General features: G+C 42.3%; 1 protein-coding gene across 9 annotated transcripts in view; it reads right to left on the bottom strand.

Moving 5' to 3' along the window:
• Window positions 1–18112, bottom strand: part of HIVEP2 (HIVEP zinc finger 2) — a 154490-nt gene that overhangs the window by 75411 nt on the left and 60967 nt on the right. For 5 of the 9 annotated variants that reach the window (XM_026666192.2, XM_087970625.1, XM_026666197.2 and 2 more), the window contains exon 2: window positions 5489–5703. The exons of 1 other annotated variant lie outside the window; for it this stretch is intronic. The gene's annotated coding sequence lies outside the window, so the exon portion shown is untranslated. Of the gene's footprint in view, window positions 1–2557; window positions 2707–5488; window positions 5704–18112 lie in introns of those variants that run through there. 3 more of the 9 variants (XM_087970630.1, XM_026666196.2, XM_087970642.1) reach the window with 2 other exon arrangements.

Here is an 18112-nt window from a genome sequence, read left to right as displayed (position 1 = left end):
AATTGTGTTGTGAGGAGTTTTGTGTTTAAAGTTAGCAATTTTTGTGTCAAACAGAACTATTGCCTGCTTTTGTTTTTATTTAAACTGATACAATTTGGAAATAATTACATAATTCCTCAATACAGCAACAAATTATATTGTAACATTAGAAAAGAACACTTAAATCCACCTATGACTCTCTGTAACCCAACGGAGAGGTACAATATACATCCTCTGCATCCAACTTGCCTTCATCCAATGTATATTAAGCGATTAGGATTCAGTAAACATATTTTGCTATGTGCCTACATTTCCCTCCAAAAGGTAGAGTTATAATTCATTGTTCATTGTTCTATATATGCTTTCAAGGGTTCAGTTTTAATCTAAAGTAACTAGATTAAACAAGGTCATAAGACAAACTGACATCAAAATGGAAAGTGATTTAGGCAGCTCAAGTGATTGAATCACATTAGATTTTACCAAAAAAAAATAATCAACTGCAGCTTAAAAGTAGTAAGAATCTTGGGACAAACTGCATCATTACTTTAAACATACTGAACAACACAAACAGAACCCACCTATTGTACTGTCTTGAAATTTATTTTAAATTTATTTTTTGAAACCTGGACGCTTCAAAATTACATAGGAAAAAAGCACACACTATAAATATTCTAAGCACTAAACTCAAGAAGATGTTAGTGATTTTCTTCCCCAACAAATGACTCAATCCCATCAAGATTTTGAATTTAACCTTTTGCAGACTGTGAATTATATAACCAACTTGGCATGAGTCATCAAAGGCTCTTGAAATAAAGTACCATGCATAACCATGTACATTTTTCATTCTATTAGGTAGCATATATTGAAGAATATACTTGAATGTTTATATTTTCTAAGGATACATACAAATTTATCTAGCCATTAAGCCTCATTAAATTCAGTGGGGCTTACCTGGGGCAGAGATGGATAGAACTGCACTAAAAACAGTTTTACATGCTTCTCAAATCCAGCAATCATTCATTAATGGAAGAAGGGAACTCAGAGCAATATATTCACACTTGCCTTAGTTAACCCTAAACGTCTTCCAACATCTAATATTAGTAGTTCTGCTTCCTCAGAGAGAAAATTTCAAAGCACCAATAATCTGTCAGGTCTCCCAATGATGCAGAACCTCTTGGCCTAATAACTTAATAGCCTATGATGAGGCCCATATGGGACTGCACATAATCTTAACATGTCAAACACCAGATCAAGACCTGTTTATGTTTAATTCTGAGACAAAGCCATGGATGCATACTAGATTTTAGAATTTATATCCTTGATATCCCAAGTCCAGCAATGATGAAAAATAATACATCAGATCAGCCTTCCTGAAATATATTGGGACTTCAACTCTCAGAGATCTAAGATCAAGGAAAATAAGCCTTCCTGCCTTCCTTCCTTCCCTCCCTCCCCACCTTGAGGATGAACAGGCAGAGTTATCCCACTCAAAGGATTCCCACTCATAGCAGAAGAAATTTCCCCTAGAGGAAAAAGGGAAAACCACCTTCCATGACCCTTCCACTTTGCCAGTTTCACAGGTAAAATACCCAGCAGTCTCTTCATGCAACCACAGAGCATTTGCATGGTTATTTTCGGCTCCTCATTCCTCTAGTATTTATGCACCTTATTGCCATTCCCTGTCAGCCTGACTGCCAGCAAAAGAGCTCTTGACAGTCCTCAAGTCAGAGGTCAATGAGAGTTGAGCATGGCATCCATGGCCACCACGTTTCCGGGGAAAGAAGTAAACAGGAGGAAGAAAGGGAAGATGGAAAGAAAGGAAAAGTGCCCGAAGCCAGCTCTCTGCTTTCAGCTCTCTGCTTTCAGCTATCCTCGCACAACGCAGCCCCGACCAAAATCACACAAGTATACTGCAGCCTCATTTACACACATGCGGTAGGAGGAAGCAGGGTGGGGAGAGAGGTGGCAAGCGATCAAAGAAAGGAACGGAAGGGGCTAAAGTAGTAATGTATATGTATTAGCACTACTGATTTCCCCTCAGAGAAACGACTTGAGAGAGATCAGGAAATTAATTGTTTCCAGCAGCTCTGCAGGTCCTGGAGGCAGGTGCACCCCGCCGGTTCAAGAGCGGCTGCCCTACTCACTGCACCTTACAATTTCACCCTGAATTGAATTCGCTCCCTCCCCTCCCCCCCGCCTCCTGTTTTTGTTTTATTTTATTGTTTTGCTTAAGAAAAGGAGAGCCCACACAGCTCAGCCTTTTCTCTGCATTACATTCCACAGCATCCCCCTCCAAGCTGTAAAGCAGCAAGCGATCTTTCAATAACAGAGAGCCTCACTGAACCACGGCACACTGCTCTTGCCACATTGCAGTAGAGTATATCACTAGGAAACAACACGAGCAACACACTGCATCTTGAAATTCTGCCTGCAGCTTCTTCTCTTTTGGCTAGGGAAGTGTACCTTTCCAGTGAAAACAAACATTCCCCCCCCCCCCAAGCTGGAATTAATAGCTTCGGAGACCAGGAACACCCTTCCTCTTCCCCACTTCCCCACCAAACTGCATCTCCAGCACTACCTGAATTTATCAGAAAAAATACCATCTGTCCATCTCTCCAGTCACTCCAAAGACTGCAACAGCCTGTAAATTCCAGTTGTCCATTCTTCGAGGTCATGGATAAACACTAAAGAGCAGCAGTGACTCCCATCAATCATATAGAATGTATGATAGGAGACCTACTGATGTAAGCTAGTCACCAGAGAAAATACCCACTGATGACGCATATCCAGGCATAAAAATAGTTACAGGGCCCTCAAAGGGATTATTCAACAGCCTACATTTAGATATTCTTACAAGAGACCTAAAGTCAATTTGGTGCTTGTAGGTGGCAATGAAATGTTGGAGTTTGAGCTTTTGTAGCAAACAGAACTAATGACAAATAGCTGGTTTAAAAAGTTACAGCATTAAAAGTATTTGTAAATGTCTGGATACCGCATTGCCTATATTCAGAAGAACGAGATATGCTGGGTAGAAAATGCAACACATAAGGTTTATTTTTACCTTGTTTATTTTTCATTTGCTAGTTTTTAAATTTCATTTCCACACGCATGTTAATCTGTTTACTATATACATTTTTATATTTTCTTCTCCTCTTCCTCAGCCCCCCAAAAAAAACCACCTTCACTGGCTGTATATGAATTACAGCAACTTAAAATCAACTGACTTCCCCATTTTACAAAGCAATATTATTTTAACAAAATGAAGAAAAGAACATGAGTATTTATTCTCCTTATTTTAACAGAATGCCCGAACAAAAAAATCAGGAACGATATTTTTTAAATCATGAATTATATATTATTAGGAGAAGGGATATATGTTGAAACACATTTTCTCTGATGGTTTATCACTCATTCTGGAAAAGGCAACTTACTTCACCATCATTTATTTTCCGTTTTAAAACAAAACTGGTCCTTTTAGATATCAGGAGGAAGAGCAACCTGATCATAGAGATTTATGTATGCATTTGTGCACACTATGGTCCAAACACAAATTTCTAGCTGCAAAGGACTAGAGAAGGCTTTTGTGTTCAGATTCCATATCTACTGCATATAGTCCTCAGTCAAGTTCTTTTTTCAAGTCCATTAATATGACTTTCATAAGATGGAAGGAAATTACTGGCTCACTCCCCCCATCATCCAAAAGCTGTTTAGTGATGTCCTTCAACTTCAAAACTCCTATATTCTGGTTATTCCAGCTCAATAAATATTCCTTATAGGAAATGGGACAATATTTTACACTGAGAGTCATCAAACAGTGCTAAGAAAATGTACTCTGGAGAATTAGAATGTTGGAACATTTCTTGTTTTTTTTGTTTCAGGATAAAATACATGAAAGGACTAGTTTGAGCTTGGCAAAACAAATAGACTAAGATAGTGGGTGATATTACATGCTTTTGTTTTCCCTAAGAACTAGCAAGCATTTTGTTGAATTGCTTTAATAAACAAATCTAACCAGTTGGATGAGATTTGAAAAGAAATGTTACAGCAGCATTTTTCTCTGTGGATTTTAAATTTGTTTAAAGTATTGTTTTAGTTTTGATAATTTTAAATTGCCTTTGCAACATATCTTAAGTTATTTTATATCCAACTCTTATTATACTTTATTCAACCCTAGACATGCAAATGGAAGCTAAACTTGTTATTTTTTATTTCTCAATCTGAAATCATGTAAAATTCCAAAGGGTCCTTCCTATTCCTGAGTTTGATTGTTGTTTTTTCAGACATTGTCAAACTAATAACATTATCAGTGCCAGAAGGGAATGGGGTTTGCTTTCATGTTATATACATTTTATAAACATTAACTACATATTGATTATAAATGGTATTATCTACATATCATTCAAAGGAGACAATCAAAAATCCCAAAAAGAAACAAAAAACTCCAAACACATCATCAGTAATCAACATCTAGATCAACAGAGATAACACTAGACTGACAATCAAGAAGTAAACAATACCCTAATCAATGAACTACCAACACAGTCAAACAAGCTAACAATAAATGACATCCTAATCAAGCAAACCCACTTTCTTGTAACTGATGATGTTACCTAGTTTGGTAATGAAATGTCTGCAAGAAAACAACCAAGCTCAGAGAGCATCAAGGACTCTACAGTTCAACCCAGAGGTATAAAAAATCTCTTCCCTCAGTACCAAGAATAACTTTAGAATAAACTTTATATGAATACAAAAGCATGACACTATACAAATAAAGTCAATTCAATTTTTAATTATTTTAAGCCATTTTGGTCTTGCTTTTTATCTGATTAAAATAGTTGGATTACAAATCAGCAGACAATAATCACTGATCATGATTTATCATCATTCTTTAGAGTACCATATCTGGTGCCTCATAACTATGATAAGAGTCAAGCTATTTTCCAAGGCACCTGAAAGCCAGACAAGGAATAATGGATGGAAACTGATCAAATAAAGAAATAAAGAGAAATTTTCTGACAGTGAGAACAATCAAGCAATGGAACAGCTTGCCTTCGGAAGTTGTGAGAGCTTCATCACTGGAAACTTTTAAGAAGAGATTGGACTGCCATTTATCAGAAATGATGTAGGGTCTCCTGCTTGGATGGGGGGGTTGGACTAGATGACCTACAATGTCCCTTCCAACTCTGTTAATCTGTAATCTGTAAATCTTCAAGTTCCAGCTTTCCAACCAGCAAGGCCAAACCCCAAGAACTGCAGGAGTTGTAGTCCCAATACAGACTGTCAGAAAGTAGCCTCAAAGCTATATGAAAATTATTTTATACAATACAATGAAGACTATCTCATTCTTTCTGAATTTATCTCCACCAGATAATAAGCAATGGTGAAAATAAAAAGATGGATTTGTTGCCCTGTGATACACACTTCTACCTGTCTCTTCCCAATGAAGATAACATTGTTATAAATAAAAGTGCAAATTATTTTTAGCACACAGATTTTGCTAAGCACTCACGTTTCTCTCCAGTGTGTAAATGCTGGCAGTTCTGCTTGCCCTAGTTTAACAGCCCTCTGCAGAAATATTCATTGGTGACATCAAGCTGATTTATCTCAAATAGGACTCAGGGAGAAGTGTGGTATTTATTCTCTTTTCCTGTCTCCAAATTAGCATTCTGCGTTTGCTGTCCAATGCAATTTTCACCAGTATCCAGGAAAACAGCAACTTATTTTCTAAAAAAAAAGAAATAATAGGAGATTAAAACAATGAAATTTAACAGGGATGGAGATAGGGCAATCCAACAAAACAGAATTAAGAATAATAGAAATACATAATATAGGATTGGATATTCAAATATTATGATCCTTTCCCCATATATAACTTAAAACTTTGTCATAGCATGGCTCAGCCATTGTTGAAATGATATAAGACCTATCTTTATTAGTGTTATTTTGACATTACAGTTCCGTGACTCTAAAACAATGGTTCCCAACCTTTTTTTCGCCCCGCACCCCTAAAGAAATTTCACTCAAACCTCGCACCCCCTGAAATTTAGACTTTAGGAACTACTGAACGCATTAAATATATGGTAGGATTGAATCTTTTCAGCTATGTATATGACGGCCACTAAATAACGATACTTAACTCTAAAATGAAAACAAAGTTAATCCATTGCATAATAAATAAAAATGCCAACATATAGCCAATATCCTATTATTTACCTGGACTTTTCTCGCACCCCCTGGAATATGCTCTCGCACCCCCAGGGGGTGCAAGCACCCCAGGTTGGGAACCCCTGCTCTAAAAGATGCCATGAAGAGAACATGGTATTCTGAAAACTTGGCCCAACAATATTAGAACAAAAACAACGGGGTCTATTCAATTGTAATCAGCAGTATTTTCAATTTACCACTTAGTATATTAAGCTATGTATGAGTATTGGAGGCCGTCAAATCTGAGGAACGGTTGTTGCCAGACGCTTAGTTTTAAAATAAAGTTTATCTGATTTTATCTGCTGTGATTTAGAAGCAATGACATGGAAACAGATTTGCACCACACTGCATAAAAATTCAGCTGTTTTGCCAACAGTCTAGCACCTATTATTTCTCTCCCAATCTAAATAACTACTGATTTATATTTCACTATTCTAGAATGAGGATGTCTTTCAGAGCTATCATACTCAGGCTGTAAAAATCTAGCCAACTATTAGATGGCAACAAAGCATTACAGCTTTCGATGCAACCTAATATTATCAGCTTACTTTCAACCAATTTTGTCATAAAGGTTAAGGTGCTGACTTATAAACTAGAAGACCCTGAGTTTTAGTTCTTTCCTTAGGCATGAAAGCCAGTTGGGTGATTTGGGGGCAGCTCATTTTTTTTTTCAGTGTTGTTGTTATTGTGGGAAAAATAGAAGACAAAAGCATTATGCATGTCACTTGAGGTCTACCAAATAAACGTGGGAAATAAATCATATGAGACATTTGAAAAAAATAAACTGATGAAAGATTGTACAAGATTACACTGATATCTATATTAGATATAATCAGCTGGTACTTAAAATTCTAAAGATTTTTTTTTCAATCTTGGGGAAACAAAATGGCTAGGCTCTCTTGTTTACTTTATCATCTTGCACTGCTAATCATAGTTTCTTCTGCGCACAAAAAAAGGAATGGTTTGAAGAAGAAAGAGTTTCTTTATTTGCAGATTTAACATTATCTGAATCAGGTGGTAGAGGTATACCTGTGGTCTATGAACCCTCCCACCAGGATTATCAGATACACTTTATAAAAAGAACAATTCCAGTTTCTCTTTCTCAGAAGACAGTGAGTGGCATAATAGCAACAGGATAGGATAGGATAGGATAGGATAGGATAGGAAAGGATAGGATAGGATAGAATGGGCGTTGGTTCTTACCTGATACGCCCCTTCTCGGCGAGCCGCAAGGAGCATCCAGAGACTGGGATGTGCTTCCGAGTCCTCTTCTTGCAGGCTGAGCTTTAGATGAGGAAACGCTCCGCCCCCTCACGTGACATCGCGGAGCGCCTCCCCAGTTTTGCGATAACGAGAAGAGAGGTTATTGATTCTTTCTAATCTACTATTGGCTCCTTGGCTGAAGAAAGAGCCCCCACCAGACGGAGAAATTAGGGTGGGGCTGGATGCTCCTGCGGCTCGCCGAGAAGGGGCGTATCAGGTAAGAACCAACGCCCATTCTCCTCGAGCCGCTCGGAGCATCCAGAGACTGGGACATACCAAAGCTGGGCTGTCCTACGGGTGGGACTCCGTCTGGCCCGAAGGCCCCTCCGGATCACTGATGACCCTCTGTAAGACCCGTCGGCCAAAGAGGCCTCCGCTGAGGCGTACGTATCTATTTTATAATGTCTGATAAACGGGGACGGAGAGGACCAGGTGGCTGCCCGACAAATGTCAGCGATGGGGGCTTGTGTGGCCCAGGCCGCCGAGGTGGCTGCACTTCTGGTGGAATGGGCGGTTATCCCACCCGGAGCGGGCAGAGAATGGGAAAGGTAGCACCTCGCAATAGTAGCCCTGATCCAGCGACTGATGGTGGAAGGGGAAACCTTAAGCCCCATTGACCTGGGTTGAAAGGATAGGAAGAGGGATTCCGACCTTCGCATGGATTGAGTGCGCTTAATATAAATACGCAAGGCCCTTCTAACATCTAGGGTGTGCCAGAGGGCCTCCTGCCCCTGGAGGGCCTGGGGCAGAAATTTGGTAAAATCAGTTCCTGTGACCTATGGAAGGGAGAGTTAACTTTGGGTAGAAAGGTAGGGTCAGGACGAAGGACCACCCGGTCTGCGTGGAACACGCATAGATCGCTTCTGACTGACAGAGCTGCTAATTCCGAAACTCGACGAGCAGAAGTAATAGCTACTAGAAAAACTACCTTGAAGGTGAGAAACTGCAGGGATGACTCCCTCAAAGGCTCGAACGGGGGACGTGTAAGAGAAACGAGGACCTTGTTGAGGTCCCATGTGGGGAACCTGTGAGCGGTAGGAGGGCACAGGTTGGTGGCGCCCTAAGGAAAGATCTAACCCTGGGGTGGTGAGAAAGGGAACCGTAGTTATCACAGGAGACCACGGTTGAGAGAGCAGAAACTTGCCGTCTCAGGGTGTTAGGTGCGAGCCCCTTGCGAAGACCCTCCTGAAGAAATTCCAGGATCTGTGCCACCGAGGGAGAGAGGGGATTAACCTGAGACCCGCTACACCACTTGCAGAACCCTTTCCAAGTGGCATCATAAATTCGTGTGGTGGAAGGGCGCCTGGCGGCCAAAATAGTGTCGATGACTTGAGTTGAAAGATTCTCAGAAGTCAGACGGATCCGCTCAACCTCCAGACGGCTAACTGGAGCCATTGAGGCTCCGGATGCAGAAGGGGCCCCTGAGAGAGGGAGACCTTGTCCGGGGGATCCTCCATGGGGCGCTACTGATAAGATGCGGAGATCTGCAAACCACGGTCGCCTGGGCCAATAGGGAGCCACCAGGAGAAGTTCTGCCCTCTCCTGAATGAGTTTTGAACTACTCTGGGAACTAACGGGAGCGGAGGGAAGGCATATAGGAGCCCTGGGGGCCATGGGCAACGCAGAGCGTTGTGATTCTCCGACCTGTGAGACGGATACCGGGAGAAGAACCGTGGAAGCTGAGTGTTGGTCGGGAAGCGAAGAGGTCCACCACCGGAAGGCCGAATATTCTGGACGCTTCCTCGAAAGGGATGGATGGAGACGCCATTCCGCCTGGTCCACCGTGGCCCTGCTCAGCCAGTCCGCCTGAGTATTGTCTACTCCGGATATGTGTTCGGCTTTTAAAGATAGGAGGTTGGATTCTGCCCAGCGGCAAAGGCGCTCGGCTTCCCTCATTAGCTGGATGGACTGGGTGCCCCCTTGCTTGTTGATATGGGCCTTGGCCGTGGCGTTGTCCGTGAGCACGAGAACGTGATGATTGCGGATCTGAGGAAAGCTGCGCAGGGCCAGAAGGACGGCGTGAAGCTCTAGCCAATTGATGCTGCACCCCTGCTCGGTCAGCGACCATTTGCCCTGTGCAGAGATCGAGTCGAGATGAGCGCCCCAACCGGATAGGCTTGCGTCCGTGGTGACGGTGAGTCGTTGAGGTTCCGCGAATAGGTGGCCTCTGTTGATGGCGGGACTGGTCCACCAGAGAAGAGACGTGAGGACCTTTGGAGGGACCCTGACCTTGACCCTCGAGTTGCTTCTTCCGGATCGTTGGAACGGGAGCAGGAACCATTGGAGGGATCTGCTGTGTAGAGCGAGCCCAGGGAATAATGGAGATGCATGATACCATTTTGCCCAACAATTTAGAGAGGTCCAACAAGGCCACCCTCCTTGAACGCCTGATCTGATTGACCAGGGCTTGAATGCTAAGGAACCTCTCCGGAGAGAGGAAAACTCTCTGTGACACCGAATCAATTATGGCCCCCAAGTGGTTAATTCGAGTAGAAGGGGTAAGTTGGCTCTTTTGCCAATTGACTAGAAAACTGTGTGCCCGTAAGGCGGAGAGGGTGACCCTGGTATCCCTGACTGCCTGGGATTTGGACGGGAGAGAATAAGAATATCGTCCAAGTAGCAGTGGAGGCGGACGGAACGGTCCTGAGATGGGCCGCCAGGGCCGCCAGGACCTTGGTGAAGGTCCGGGGGCGAAGCCAGACCCAAGGGTAGGGCCACGTATTGATAATGAAGGTTATTATGGCAGAACCTGAGGAATTTGTAATGGGAGGGCCTGATTGGAATGTGGAGGTATGCCTCCGACAGATCTATGGAAGATAACCAGTCTCCCGCCTGGTGCCTAAGAGAATTGATTGCAAGGTGTGCATCTTGAATCTACGCTGGATGAGGTGACGGTTGAGCCGTTTCAAGTCTAGGATGGCTCTCCAACCCCCAGAGTGTTTGGGCACCACAAAGAGATGGGAGTAAAAACCCTTTCCCTTCTGGGCCGGAGGGACAGGTTGAATGGCCTGGATGTCAAGAAGATGATGGATGGCTGCATCCATTAGAGCCCGTTTGGAGGGATCCCTTGAGGAGGGGATGGGATAAAACAATCAGGGGGCGGACCTGAACTCCAGGGCGAGACCAAACCTGATTGTGTCCCTGACCCATGCATCGGAGGTGGATATGTCCCATTGGGCGGCGAAGTGGCTGAGGCGGCCGCCAATGGGGAGGGAAGAAGAGGATCTACCTTCTACGGTAGGGCCTTCCTCCCGATCCCGGAATGGTCTCTTGTAGCCGCCACCGCGTCTGGTTCTGTCACCCGGGTCCGGCGGTCCTGGGACCGGAAGGAAGGAGGTCTAGGGTATCTGGGCGGGAAGGGGGTTGGTAGAAGGGCGGGGAAGCTCCTCCGAAAGGGCTGGGGGCCCCTGGTCTCCGATCTTCGAAAAAGGGAGGGCAAATACTTTCTCTTACTGCGGCCCTCGACCAGCAGTGGTTCCAAAGCTGGGCCAAACAGTTTGTCTCCCGTAATGGGAGCAGTGGCCAGCTTGACCTTATTCTTTACGTCCGCCTGCCAGTGTTTGAGCCATAGCATGCGGCGAGCAAACGTGCGGCGTGATGGCTCTGGAAGAAAATTTTACCGACTGGTAAGTGGCGTCAGCCGAGAACTCGGCTGCAGCCACTAACTTCGCTATATCCTGGTGAGCTCTCAGATTGGAAGCAGGGATGTGGTCCTTGAGCTGACGTAGCCAGCGGATGGAAGACCTGGTGAAAAATGAGGCGGCCGTAGCCGATTTAATGGCCCAGGCGTCAGATAGGTGGGCCCTACGCAGCGCCAGCTCCGCCCGCCTGTCCTCAGGCTTTAAGGCCTCTAGGGCCTCACTAGGGGAAGAGGAAGAAGCTAGACCCACAATGGGGTCATCAACCTCCGGGATATTCAGAAGGTTAGACAGAGCCGCATCGAGATTGAAGAATCTCTTGTCTTGGCTAGATGGAGCAGGAGGTGTCCCTGAGGAGGTAAGTTGCTTTGCAACCAGATCTACGAAGATGGGAGGGGATGGGATGACCTCGGCTTCCACCACTGGTTGGGTGAAAATGGAGTCTTCTGGGCCCTCTTGGACTGGGGGGTTCAGCAGGGGACTGGGGAAGAAGGCCAGATACATTCTTGGCCTTAAGGAGGAGGGACTTGAACATATGTGGTTTGAACAGCCCCCAAAGGTGGGTTGGTCGAGGAAGGACCCTGCGTCCTCCGACATCTCCCCCTCCATGATGTCAGCCTCTAAGAGGGGTTCACTATAGCGGGAGGATCCCATCCGGGAATCCTCTTCCTCCTCCCTGAAATCCCCAAAGTCCCCTTCCTCCTCCATCTGGGCCCCAACCGGTGGAGGGCTATCCCTCTGAGAGAGTACCTGATCAGTTGGGGGACCGGTTGTGGAAGGGATCTGAGTGATAACGAATCGTGTTCAGAGGCTCGCGGAGAGAAACCTGATCTGGACACGTGTTGTAGTGCCTCTGCTATGCCCTGGCGGATGGCTGATTCCATCCAAGCCTTGATGTGAGGTGGAACCTCGGAGGTAGAGGTTCATCCTGGCGCAGACCAGCGGCTGTGGGTGTAAAGGTGGCTTCGGGGGTCCGTCTGGTCGGAGGTCCGGGGTCGGAAGACCCTGAAGCGAACTGCGCCTAGGTAGGGAAGAAGGGTCTGAGGGGAGAGGTAGAGCAGAGGTAGAAGGGGTTGGAGGAGGAGGTATAGGCGTCTCCGAGCGGGACTCCCTGAACGCCGGTCGAACTCTTTTTCTAACGCTTTGTGGCGCCTCAAGGCGTCACGTTGTGCGGCCTTGGAAGGTTCCTTGTCCTGTCTGGAGCCCTTAGGTTCCTTGTCCTGCCTGCGCAAGTAGTGGGACTTTGCTTTAGCCTTCAAAGAAGGACGTTTAGATGGATTGTCGTCTGCCATGTTAGGTAACAATACTAGCAAAGGCGGTTGGCTCGCCCAGAATAGGCCTGGATGAGGCCGGGTGAAGGTGAAGCTGGCCCTCTCCCCCTTTTGGAATTTGTAGTGTACAGAGATAACAGTGAGGTATCTGAATAATATAGTATGTACAGGAAAAAATAGATACTCTATTTGTAATTCCTTTGATTTCTTTTTGTTTGTTCTTTTTATCTTTTTCTTTTTTTTTTTTTTTTTGTACGCAATATATATACAGGTTATCCGTAAGTGTCTATATATCTATGAAAAAAATTATTACTGTACAAAAAAACAGAAATTATTATTATTATTATTTTGCAAATATATTCCTTTTATTCTCGAACAGTAACAGTAACTGGTATCTCAGTACAGGCCGGATCAGTCAAATAAACGCCTGAGGCCTATGTAGAAGAGAGGGCCTCTGGCAGCAGGCCTCCAGACAAGGGAAAACAAAACCGGAGGGGGCTGCAACTTCGCCCAAAACGGACTGCGGGAGGCCAACTAAAATAAAAGAGCGAGCCAGGTAGAAAGAAATGGGCAGCAAAGCTCTGACCCAAGGCCTGGGGCTCTAATTCACCGCAGCTAGAATCAGAAAAAGGCGCCCGACCACGAGGCGGAGCCAAAATGGCGACCGCGAGCTGAACTGCGTCGGGACGCGCTTCGGGACGGAAAAGGAGGGCTTTGCCGGTCAGCTCGGCACGCCTAGGGCCTTAGGGGCAATAACCCTCCCGGTCGGCGTTTGGGGTGGGGGGAATCCAGCAGTAAATGAAAGAAAAACAACGCGTGCCACGAGGCAACGCGGAGGCAGCGATGCGATCTGATAAGGATGGGGGGTAGCGCTAAACGCGCTGCGAGCCGCAGCTTCGTCTCAGGGACGAGGGAAAATTTTCCCTTAAGTCCAGACCCTTTGCGCAGGAGGAGAAAGAAGGCAAACCTTATCAGAAAGAGAAATAGGAAGGAAATCTGCGATCAGCCAAGGAGCTCTCTAACACACAGCCTGACTCTTCGAGGCTGAGCAAAAGACTGGGGAGGCGCTCCGCGATGTCACGTGAGGGGCGGAGCGTTTCCTCATCTAAAGCTCAGCCTGCAAGAAGAGGACTCGAAGCACATCCCAGTCTCTGGATGCTCCGAGCGGCTCGAGGGAGAATAGAATACTTTATTGGGCAAGTGTGATGACACACAAGGAATTTGTTTTGGTGTAAATACTCTGAGTATATATAAAAGAAAAGATACATTTGTTAAGAATCAAGAATCATAACGTACAACACTTAATGATACAATTGTCAGATAATAGTAGCCATGTAGTTCAAGTGATGTTTCAGGCTGATCATGGTAGAAGCTAGTTTTAAGAGAGCTGATAGAAAGAAATTCAACAGCAGCAATTTTCATCGTTATTCCTGGGGACAATATGCCTTCAAATTAAAAAAAAATCAACACCATTTTAATGTGGCTCATTAATCACAGAGCACCCCCAAGATTTACTTTAGGGAGTTAGTCAAGGAACTGTCAGAGCAGTTTAAAGATCATGACAGTGCTTATGGGGTAAGAAAGAGGAATGTCTTGGCAAGGGTGGAACTCTGGTAGTTTTGAAATAATGCAAACTGTAAATTGCAATAATTAAAAATAAAAGAAAACTTATAAAAACTACACGGTTTGGTCCATTTTAAATCAATCTTAACAAATACAGCAAAGCTTGTTTCTAGTGCACTATAATTTGAATACATCTATTAGTCCCAGAAGGGTTCAAGGCATGCAGCCAGATGAACTTGATGTGTGAGGGACTTTTTTGCATCATACAGAAGCAATTCAAAACACCACAACCAAGATTTATGGACACATGTCCTAAAAATATGAGTCAATAAACTATTTTCAGCCATTCTTAACTACCTAGTTTTCCTATTTACCCATGGATATGAAACTGAGTAAAACTATTTTAAAATTTCATACTATTGTGTATTTTTAAAACAAGATACCACAAGTATTATTTTTATATCGTATGGGCATATAAATGTCATTCAACCTAACTCCTACGTTATACAGGTAGTCCTCGACTTACAACAGTTTACTTAATGACCATTCAAAGTTACAACAGCACTGAAAAAAGTAATTTTTGATCACTTTTCATCTCCATGGTCACGTGATCAAAATTCAAATGCTTGGAAACTGAAAATGGGAAAGCCAGATTCGCTTAACAATCATGTTACTAATTTAACAACTGCAGTGATTCACTTAACAACTATGGGAAGAAAGGTCATAAAATGGAGGAAAATTTAATAAATGTCTCATTTAGCCACAAAAATTTTAGGCTCAATTGTGGTCGTAGGTCAAGGACTACCAGTATTGCATATGTAAATGGGTTTCATTTAAACTCAAACACGAAAGAAAAGAAATGGCATGAAATGTACAGTCCTATGGCCCAATCGTTTATGAAGAGTTTGTAATATTTTTGAATCAAACTATGATTTTATTCTTCAAATAAACTCCTGGCAACTGCTTGGACAAGTTTTTACAGATTACTTGGCAAGAGGTTTGGAAGTAGTTTGCCTTCAATTTTTTTTCCCCTACGGCTAGGATTACCAGATATTTAACAAGGTAAAGGAGTGCACAGACAATTAGAAAACACACTATTTAACTCTCATTATATCCATAAGAAAAATTACAGAGAAAAACTGCAAAACTACAAAATACATGGGCCTCAAGTATATGAAATTACTTTTTCCAGAATTAGAAAGGCTGGTTCTTCAATCGCAATATTTTTCCAACAAATCTTTATTTTCAAGAACATATGCTGACAATCATTTAGTTGATGCTAGCACACTATACAAATTTCACCATAGAAATCTAGGACAAGTCATGTGATCTATGGAGTACAGTGAAATTGAATTTGAAGAGGCTGAATAGAAACCGAATATTGGAATCAAGAAATAAATTAAATAACAAAATTCAAGGCTGTTCATTCTATTGATGACAATGGGAAAGAAACAAACAAGTTACAAGGTCACAATACACAAAATTTGAATGACTACTGAAAACAGTCCAAATATTTTTAAAAAAACAAAAGCACTAAGCCACTCAAAATTGAACAATATTTTATTTTAAAGCTATGTTTGGTAGATAGAAGACACCAGAATAAAAAGGAGGACATATCCTCCTTCTGCCAAATGTCTGGTAACTCTACCAAGAATTCAGAATGTATGGCCCAAGGTCACACTGATCACTTTGTGTTAAAGCAGGATTGCAACTCAAAATCTTTTAGTTTCTAACCTGGTATCTTAACTACTGCACCAATTGATTCTCCTCAAGAATTGACTGGTTATAAAGTAGGAGTGGTTTGTTGATCTGGTTGTTTTTATAAACATCAGATACTATAGAATATGCTTTCAATGTTCCTTATATAAAATAGTATGAAAGTATTAGCGAATTCTGAAAATAAGAAAGTACAGGCTAACAATGCATAATATCTTTTTTTATAGAATATGGGGATAACCTTGAAGAATTAACACAAGAACAGTTATGTAATTAACAATTTAGCTATGAAATGGCTGTCTTGGACACTCCTGGTGACAAACAGCTATCAGGAGAATTGTGGGCAATCTCATGTCCTCTCCTTGTCTGGAGAGGAATTATAAAGAGCTGGTCTACTTGCCAGCTCTTCATTCTGCCAGCATCATCATCTCCACTTTTTAGGGCCATCTAAAAAATCTGCCATTTCTTTCCTGGAAGTCTCAGGGTCATAACAATTTTTAATTGAATTTATAATGATCTGTCCATGTAGTCATTAGAGTCAAAAACAACTTGATGGCATCAGTTTCACATTTCTATGAATCTGATATTTCTGTTTCTCATGTGACCATTCTTATTTTAATCTATCTCATTCTCTTGCTAGATTGAGATTTTTTAAACAAAAACTTGCACTATAACTTTTATTCATTTTTGTGCACACTGTTCCAAATGTTAACATTTTTGCTTAATATTTTGCAGTTTTTGCAAATTATTTTGCAGTGATTATGCACTGATTATGCACACTATATTTTGTCTAAATAGTATTTGTATGTGTTTCTTTTCTCTAATACTTCTTGTTTGATGACTTGCTTTGCAGAATTCAGAGAACAATTAGAAGGCAATTTTATTTTTTTCTTAATATAAAGAAATCATTCAAGCAGTTTAAATCTAGCTAGAAGAAACTTCAGTGGCAGTAGTCTACTAAGTAATTTAATTTTAAATTAAGTCAATACAATGATAATTTCCTGTTTTTATAAATTAACTTCTGTATACTTCAAAATTAAAATGTAAAACACAAAAGCATTTGGAAGCCCAATACAATAGGCATCATGCATTTACTTATTTTGTACTCTGAGAATCTTCTTCACAAAATGTGGTATTATTTATAGTATCTTCTGAATAGTCAATTCAAATCGCAAGCCTTTCTTTCACTTGAGCTGCTTTTGGTCCCAGCTGACCCAATGTAATAATCCTACAGTATTACAGTTCAATTGACCTACACAAAGCTTTGCATTTTTACATCAGGACAGGGAAAAAAAAAACGCCATCAGATAACGTGTAACACTATAATAATAGGAATTTCCTCCTGCCATTCAGCCTGCATGGAAGAACAGAAGCTCTGCTTTCTCTGGTAAACACGACTCTCCTGTTCTCTGACTTTGGCATACAAAGCAATTAGGATTGCTCGCTGGGATACCCCGCCTTGCTAGCATTACTGCTCTAGCCGTGTGTGTGTGTGTGTGTGTGTGTGTGTGTGTGTGCTCTTTTGAGTCAGTGTTGACTTCTGATGATTGCCCAAACTAGTCCCTGCAATTTCTTCCGCAAACTTTCAGAAGTGCTTTGCCATTGCCTCCTTCTGTGACTGAAAGAGAGTGATTTGTCCAAGGTAACACAGCTGTTTCATGCCCAAGGCAGAACAAGTACTCACATCTCCCAATTTGTATCCTCATGCCTCAATCATTACACCAAACTTACTCGTGACATTAGCTCACAGCAAACATCCTTTCACTGTAGATCCAGACTCGTTCTTTGTCTACAATCTCAGTCCTCAGCACTGGAAATAATATATAATACTACTTGTAGTGCAGTACAATTCCCTTCCTTGGGCATTTAATTTTGTCTATTACAAACCTCCTTCTTTCACAAGAGCTGTGGTGATGCAACTGTTAGAATGCAGTACTGCAGGCTAATTCTGCTGATTGCCGACTTGACAGCAGTTCAGTAGTTCGATTCTCACCAGCTCAAGACTGATTCAGTCTTCCATTCTTCCGAGGTTGGTAAAATGAGGACCCAGATTGTTGCGGGAAATATGCTGACTATAAACCTCTTGGAGAGGGCTGTAAAGCACTATGAAGCAGTATATAAGTCTAAGTACTATCGCTATAACTTTAAAGAAGTAAATTTTAAAACGAACAAAAACGTTATTTGTAGATAGGAAGCCTTTAAGAAAAAAAAAAAAAAGCACAAGCTATCCCAGCATTCTTTTGCTTTGTATTTCCTTATCACTACTGGCATATGTATCATACAAATTTATATCTACAGAATTATCAATGTATTAAATGAAGCAGTCTAATTTTATTTGATAGATGTACATCCCATGTTTTCTTTAGGAGCCTAGCATGAGATGTGTAGCAGTTAGTCATTCATTTTAACTCACAACCATCCAGTGAGGTAGCTTAGTCTGAGAGAGAGTGAGTGAGTTACTTGGTTTAAAGTCATCTA

Source organism: Notechis scutatus, chromosome 1 (assembly GCF_049901735.1).
Source record: "Notechis scutatus isolate UNSWTSFEM ecotype Mainland chromosome 1, rNotScu1.2, whole genome shotgun sequence".
Lineage (NCBI taxonomy): Eukaryota > Metazoa > Chordata > Lepidosauria > Squamata > Elapidae > Notechis > Notechis scutatus.
The sequence above is the reverse complement of the archived record's forward strand: the minus strand, read 5'-3'. Positions and strand labels throughout refer to the sequence as shown.